The 7,988-nt window shown below is 41.5% G+C and overlaps 2 long non-coding RNA genes across 2 annotated transcripts in view; one reads left to right on the forward strand and one right to left on the reverse strand.

The window, feature by feature from the left end:
• The window catches only part of LOC109970331 (uncharacterized), a 6,665-nt gene extending 3,039 nt beyond the window's left edge, over positions 1-3,626 (forward strand). The window contains exons 2-3 of the long non-coding RNA XR_002276402.1: positions 1,789-1,925; positions 3,548-3,626. This is a non-coding gene — a long non-coding RNA (uncharacterized LOC109970331). The remainder of the gene's footprint in view (positions 1-1,788; positions 1,926-3,547) is intronic.
• A 120-nt stretch (positions 3,627-3,746) lies between these two features.
• On the reverse strand, positions 3,747-7,797 carry LOC109970332 (uncharacterized). The gene is made up of 3 exons (XR_002276403.1): positions 7,395-7,797; positions 7,195-7,283; positions 3,747-3,832 (listed from the first exon to the last, which is right to left on the reverse strand). It is a non-coding gene; the product is annotated as an uncharacterized LOC109970332 (long non-coding RNA).
• Positions 7,798-7,988: the final 191 nt, after the last annotated feature.

Genomic DNA, 7,988 nt, shown 5'->3' on the forward strand with positions numbered 1-7,988 from the left:
TTAATTGCATACACCACATCACTCTGTTTGTGTCTGGGTGTTTTGTCCTTCGGGTGGACCAGTCTCTGCCGCAGGGTGTTCCCTGGTTTACAGTTAACTGAGATATTGTGGTTGTGAAAGATCCTTTTTAACTTCTCTGATAAACCAGCCATATAAGGGATGACAGTGTTATCCCCTCTTGTTTCCGATTTCTCCCTGTTGGTGTTGGGTCTCTTCCTAGCTTTGGTGAAGGCCCACTTAGGGTATCCACAAGCCTTAAGGGAGTTCTGGATGTGTAATTTTTCTTTCGTGGCCCCTTCTACCATTGTGGGCACTTCCTCTGCCCTGTGATTCAAAGTTCTGATGACTCCCAGTTTGTGTTGAAGTGGGTGGTGTGAGTCAAAAAGCAGGTATTGGTCTGTGTGTGTAGGTTTCCGATATATTTCTACTTTCAGGCTTCTGTCCCCTCCCAAGTGGACTGCACAATCCAGAAAGGCCAGGTAGTCATCCCTGGCATCCTCACGAGTGAAATTGATGTTGTCATCCACCGAGTTGATATGCTTGGTGAAAGCTTCTACCTCCTGGGTCCTGATTTTAACCCATGTGTCATCCACGTAGCGGAACCAATGGCTGGGAGCGGTGCCAGCGAAGGAAGCCAGGGCTTTCTTCTCAAAGCATATCAACTCGGTGGATGACAACATCAATGACAAAAAAGAACAGAGCAGATGAGGGAATGTTAGCCACAACACAGCAAAAAGTTGGTTAGTGTGGTTTTTACTGTTTAGTGAAAACATCATATATACCAGCAGAACTATTACATCAACAGTTATTGCCCACTGGGACGTAATCTGGTAAAATAAAGGTTAAATTAAAAAAAAGCAAATATAAAATTGCTATAATAGTCAGTTGAGGGTGTGCAACCAAAAGGATTTTAACTAAATTACTTTTAAGTGGGTCATGTGGTGTGAGCAGAGAAATAAAAACAGGAGGTCTGAGAACAGGGAAGTAGAGTCTGACAAGGGGAAGAAACAGAGACAAAGTCAGTGATATGGCTTAGAAGACAAAGCCTGACAAATGCAGTCAGATGTGTTACATGGCCATGGCAAAGCGGATGTCAGTGCAGCTGTGCCGGGTCACAGCCCATCAAGAAGCTAGAATTCTGTTGTGCATATGGGCAGCAGGGACTGTTTGTGTATCTCCACAGTGAGCCCATTACAGCTGCTGCATGATTAAGGTCAGAAATACAGGTGGCACTGATATATCCCATGCACATGAGGGGGAGTGGTTGATCATGTTCATGAGATGCATGCAGAATCAGCTACTGAATGGAGAGACCTGGTAAGGGTCATGTTTGGTAGTTGGCTTTCTGACAACTTGTACTTTTGACTACTAGAATTCAAAGCCACTTAACATGTTCACAGATGTTGTGTCAAAGATAAAGCTTTTGCGGTTAGGTCACTGGGGTCACCCACACAATCAGCCTTTGTATAGAGGTAACAGGCTTCCTCTGGGCCTCTCGCAGACAGGAGAGTTTTAGAAGGTTGTGCTGATAGATATGCAACTTCTCTAAGACAGATGTGTAATAGGAACCTGGTTATAAGAACACTGAGGTTCTCTGCATGAACCTTTAGGCTACTTGAATGTATTCTTCTTCATTTTTATTTATTTATTTTTTTACCACATTTAACTTTAGACCAACAAAAACTTGGGTAGCCACTTGAGGGCAGTGGAAACAAGTTGTGAACACTGACATATGCATGTTTGGGTTCATACAGTAAACTTTTCTTTTTTTTCCTTTCTTTTTTTAAGAAATATAAGATACTCAAGAAGATAATAAATAAAAAAAGCCCAGCACTCCATGCAAACATTTTTGACTGAGGCTCCCCTGCTTATCCAGCAGCTACAGAGCAACATATTTGGAGACATTTCAGGTCACCTCATAATAAGTAAGTACATTCAATATTCACTGTCTTTTGACTCTGTTTTTGGTTTCTACCATCTCATGAGGAAAATATCTGCCTCTTAAACTACTAAATGCTCCCCTATCTTCACCAGCTCAAAGCAAACCGTGTCTGCCTGCAGTTCGGTGCTGAGCAGGTAGTGTACAGTGGGTTTTTAGAGCTTTGTCAGTGAGAACAGCTGCCTGCTGTGACCATCGACAGCACAACAGGAGCAGTGAGAATAAACCAAAACAGTTGTGCACAGCTAAATAATGAGCTGAAACCCACTGTAAAGCTCCATAAAGCTGAGGGCAGCTGCAAAGTCAGCTGATAATGCTCTTTAGCTTCATCGATGTAAGCAACCCCTTCGTTTTGTGATTTGAAACACTGTTATTGTAAAAAGTGGTGGGATATCACTAAGTAGCCTGCATATACACTAGTATTTATTATATTTTGAGATACTTGTAGGGCCTACTCGAGTATTTTCATTTCATGCTACAATTCAAAGGGAAATAATGTAATTTTTATTCCACTACATTTATCTGATACCCAAGGTTACTGATTAAGATTTGCAAAACAAACCATCCATCCATCCATTATCTATACTGCTCATTCCTGAATAGGGTCGCGGGGGCTGGAGCCAATCCCAGCTGACACTGGGCGAGAGGCGTGGTCCACCCTGGACAAGTCGCCAGTCTATCACAGGGCTGACATGTAGACAAACAACCACTCACTCTCACTCCTTGGGGCAATTTAGAGTCGCCAGTCAACCTAAGCTGCATGTCTTTGGACTGTGGGAGGAAGCTGGAGCACCCGGAGAGAACCCACGCAGGCACAGGGAGAACATGCAGACTCCACACATAAAGTCCCTGGGTCAGGGCCAGACAAAACAAGAAATCTGAAAATGCCACTTTGGGCTCTGGGTAATAATGATGGGTATTTCTCACACTTTTCTGAATTTTTACAGCCCTAACAACTGGTTAATTGAGAAAGTTAAAAGGAGATATATTCATAATTCACATAGTCATTGGTTACAGTTATGTACAAAACAGAAGTTAGCTCCATCTCAGCCAGCTACAACAGTAAACCATGAATGCATGATTAATAATGACCCAAAGTGACAGGGGACATTTCTGCATTGAGTAGCCATCGTTTACTTTTCATAATTAAAGCACATGTTGCCGATTACTCACACACTTTTACTGAAGTAACATTTTCGTTGCAGAAGTTTTGTGAGTAGTAGTATTTATTAAAGAGTGGTAATAGTACTTTTAAAAGATAAGAATACTTCCTCCACCACTGATTACAGCCACTTTAATACTCTCTCTTATGCACACACACACACAAGCTCAGTTTAATGGCGGCACTCCAGCTCTTCTCTCCTCTATGTGCAGAGTGTGCTCATTTACACCCCCTCATGGATTTATAAAGAACATGTTGGTGAAAGAAGGGTGGAGGCTGCCTCTCCAGCTCACACGGTCACCAATCTAGTGTCAGTCTAGTAAATCCAGTGCTTGGGGGAGTGAGCGCACACTTTGGAGGAGAGGGGTCTGTGGTGAGCCATAGCAGTGTGGGCCGTGTCTCTTTGTCATTGTCCCTCCCTCCTCTCTCCTCTCATGATTAACCAGACTCATCGCCCTCTATGGTCCGTCGTTTCCTGTTACTTAGTTACCAGTTGCCATGATTTGCCTGGGCTGCTTGTGTTTCCATGGTGACTGTGCCCATTCTGTCGTCTCCTGGCTGTCTCTTGGCTGTGCTGTCCCGATGGCCTGTGGCCACCCTGGGCCCTGACCCACAGCTCTCTGCGTCCCTGCCTCATGGCTCCATAAGACTGTCAGTGTGTGTTCATGTCGCACTGCAGCCTCTCACCATGCCAGACTGGTAATGCAACTTCTGGCTGCTCCATGCTGTGGCTGACGGAGCAGACAAAGAGAGAGCTGATATACAGTAAAAGACAATAAATATGTTGTCAGCACGCTCTCTCTCTCTCCTTTACTCGGTTACATCTCATTACACATCAAATGCAACATGAGTGAAGAGTAAAAACCACTTTACATTATAATAATGAAATGCTTTACATTGCAACCCACAAGTTATTGTACACATAGTTTGTGTTTTAATACAGTTTTATCTTTATCATTTATATTGAAATATCTGCAAAACTCATTTGAACACGCTAATAATATAATTTTAATATTGCGACATGACAATAATACATAGTGTATTAGTATATAGTATAGTATATATAATACATAGTTTAATAGTATATAGTACATGTGTAGTGTGTGTTTTGAACACGTCATACACAGTACAGTTGTTGCACATCTCACCATATCACCAAAATGAGTTTTACAGCTAGATACCACTATAGGTAAGTGTAAATTATTTTTTAATGTTAGCCTATTTTGAGTGAAGTAACCATTTAATCTAAAAGGAGAAATGCTTTGTTATTTAAATCCAACAAACATTACAACACAAATAAACCAGTGCTGCTGTTAACTGAGAGAGAAAGGTGTATTATTGATGCTGTGGTCTTGGGTAGGACGGGTCTGGCTCAGGATAGGTGACACAAAGGAGGTGCAGTTTTCAGCTCCACCATCAGGAGGCAGTAGTTATCAAATTGTCACTCAGACTTATCACACTGAGCCTAACACTGGGCTGAGCAGGGTAAACTTGTCACCCTAACTGAGGCTGATTCACAATCACTCCCCCTCTGTGCGTCTGTGTCTCATGCTCTTATTCAGTCTAACACTCACTGGTCTGTGTCACTGCCTGCCTCTGTTTGCTTTGCTCTGTTCAGGTTGTTGCACCCTCCTCATTCAAGACAGATTTTGTTTCTTTACCCTACTGCTACATGAGAATTATCTTTACAACAATATGTGCAAACATCCCCTTTGTTAGCAGTGAAAACACTGCCAAGGAGGAGAAACCTTTGAATGTGGCTGTCAGCACTTTGTGATACCACCAGTGGTGACAATGAACATGTAATGCCACTGCACATTGACTCAAGTGCTCTACTAAAGTACAGCTTTGATGTATTTGCACTTTACTTGGATATTTACATTTTATGCTACTTCTGTGCAATCACATTTTAGTGACAAATATACCTTTTAAAAATATTCTACATTCATTTGACAGCTATAACTAGTTTGCTGATTAAGATGTTACATGCAAAACATAGGATCAGCTTTAAATAAAATATGCTTTGTTCCAAATCAGTCTGAGTGTATATATGTATGAAGTTGTAACTTCTCCAGGACAAACTGCATTAAAATTCTGCCTTTGTGTTCATGGATCTACATAAAATTTGATTTGTTTTATTTTATTTTTATAATACAAAAGCAAAAATATGCAAACAGGAATAAAATGCTTATGTAATGTAAAAGGAAACCAAGATCCGTTTGTGTTAAAAATATTCTCAGTGCTAAAAATGAACAAATACTCTTTTCTAATAATATCCTAATAATAACAGACTGCATAATGATTGGGTAATATATGTAACTAGAATTGCTGCCTTTGTGGTTGTAGGCCTCCTCCAACCACTTCAAGTGTATTTTGTTCAAAATATTTCTGTACTTCTACTTGAATAAGGTTCTAAAAGGTGGACGTTTATACTGGCCTTACACTAGAAGATTATGATACGACTCAGAAAAGACATTTAAAAGTCTGACACCCTCTCGTGTCATTAGTCACACAGAGTTTTAGTCACACACTATGATTTTGCAAAAACTGTGGATCACTATTTGCAAGATTGCAGCTAGATTTCTCTTGAGGCTACTTCCCATCATAATCCTGGTGGGAAGTTACAAGAAGAAAGAACTGAAAAATTGAGTGGAAACAAAAGCAGCATTTGGCTATAAGCTGCACTTGTGTGTGCAATGTTTTGCTTGGGGAAAAAAAGCCAGAAATAAACAGAGAAGACACAGGATGTGGACACGACCCTGGTTGTCTGAAAGGGGACAGCGAGGTGTGTTAACCTTATCGTGGTACAAAGTGGATGACGCGTCAAACAGACGCTCCCAGTCATTCCACAACTCCTCCTTTGTAACAGTCCAACAGAGCCATGCCTTCTGAGGCCTCGCCTCAGTCTCCTTCATATTTACCACTGTTTCTATGCCCGCTATGCTGTTTCCTGTTTGGTGCTGGAGAGAGCTCACCGATTGGTTGTTCACAATGTTCATGTCACTGTTTGCACGACCCAAGACTAAAGACTGATGATAACATTTAAACACGGTTATGTTACTGAAATATCTGGATGAGAAAAAGAGTGGCTTAAAGCAGCTCGGATCATCGCCTTACACTAAATGTTTGAGATGACGGGAGAGTGACACGGCTTTAGGAAAACTCTGGTGATTTTATTCCGATGTCTGCGACATTGAAAAGTTGTTAGGTGTAAAGCCGGTAATGCTTGTAACCATATTTTCACACTAGGACTACTTTACTGTACTTAAAGTGGCACTCCTGCAATTTGGTGTAGTTCTTCCATATAGTTGAAGGAAGAGACAGGTTTTAGAAAGAATGGTGAAAACTGAAACAGTAAACACCAAGATCTGCAGGTCAAACATCACAAACTCTGGATTGTACATTTCCCATGAGGCAATTTAATAGCAGCTTTCAACAGACCTTCTCTGACTGGTGTACAAGAACTTTGTCTAATTGATGTTTCTGACAAAAGGAAGTGTGTTCCTGGAGTTTAGTGTCCACACTGTAGGGCCAGTTGGCATCCACTACAGCAGTAACTATAAGAAATGGAAACCTTTGTGATTTTTAACTGACGGTTTACTTTGTACCACTGGAAATATTACAGAAGTGGCGGTGTAGGTCATCATACGTGATGTTCAGCCTACAAACATCTGAAGCTTATGGGAAATGGTGTTCATTAAAGACCGCTAAAAATACATAAACATTGAATAAACAATTATTCAGTCACACTCGGGCTAAGTGCTAACCATGACTTGTTGTGTAAAATCAGTGGAATGCCTGTTTAAGATGTCATGGACTCTAAAACATGTTCAAGGCATTTGTAAGGAGACAGATTTAATTTTGTACTTTAGATTCAGAACTTTTTTGACTAAATAATTAATTGATTAATTGGGAAGCTTACTGGCATATTCACTGATAATGAAAATAATAGTCAGTTCACACCTTGTAAAGTAAGTTAGCATAAATGACAATCCCGAGGAAAAATGGAAATACCTCTAAACATTTATTTAAGTAAAGTATTTGAGCATCATTGATCATTTGCATCTTACAATAATAAACTGTAGAACCAAACCTTTCAAAATAAGAGCAGTGTTGAGATGTTTCTCCCACAGAGGGATGGATGGGCAGCCCTCTGGAGCTCATCCTGCATTCAGGGCAGTCCTGAGAGAGGACACAACATGAGACCAAATGATGAAATAAAATGAAATAGCTTGCAAAAGCCTCGGTCATTTACTGCACACATACAAACATATGTACCCAGTTTTTCTTTACCTGACAATCTGTTCACATTGTTGAGCTGTTTGTCATTCAGTCAGGGTGGGGCTTTTTTTTGTCCGGCATACCGTTGTCTGAGTCAGGATGGAGAGATGAGGACGGGGCATCCCACTCACCCTCTGCACGGCCGGAGACACTGCTGCGCTGCTGTCATGGCAACAGCAGCAGTCACCACCACCAGCTTGGGTCTATAATGCACAGGCCAGGAGGAGTCTCTCTCTCTCTTACACACACACACAATGACAGCACAACAACGCACAAGGAGAAAACTACATATGGCAAATACAGATACTGACTGAGTGCAGTTTGTAGCATGTGTGCACATGTGAGTACTACATGTCCTACAGACAGGTGATCAGTGAAAGCAAAACCCAACAAAGTGTCTCAGTGAGGTGCTGGGCCACCACGTGGCACCAGAACAGCTCCACCTTGGCTTTGACTCTCCAAGTCTCTGAACTCTCCTGGAGGGATGAACCCCATTCTTCCAACAGATATTTCCTCATGTGATGTTTTGATGGTGGTGGAGACGCTGTCTAACACGTCGCTCCGACATCTCTCATAGGTCAACCGAGTTGACATCTGGTAACTGTG

This window comes from Monopterus albus, unplaced genomic scaffold (assembly GCF_001952655.1).
Source record: "Monopterus albus unplaced genomic scaffold, M_albus_1.0 scaffold194.1, whole genome shotgun sequence".
NCBI lineage: Eukaryota > Metazoa > Chordata > Actinopteri > Synbranchiformes > Synbranchidae > Monopterus > Monopterus albus.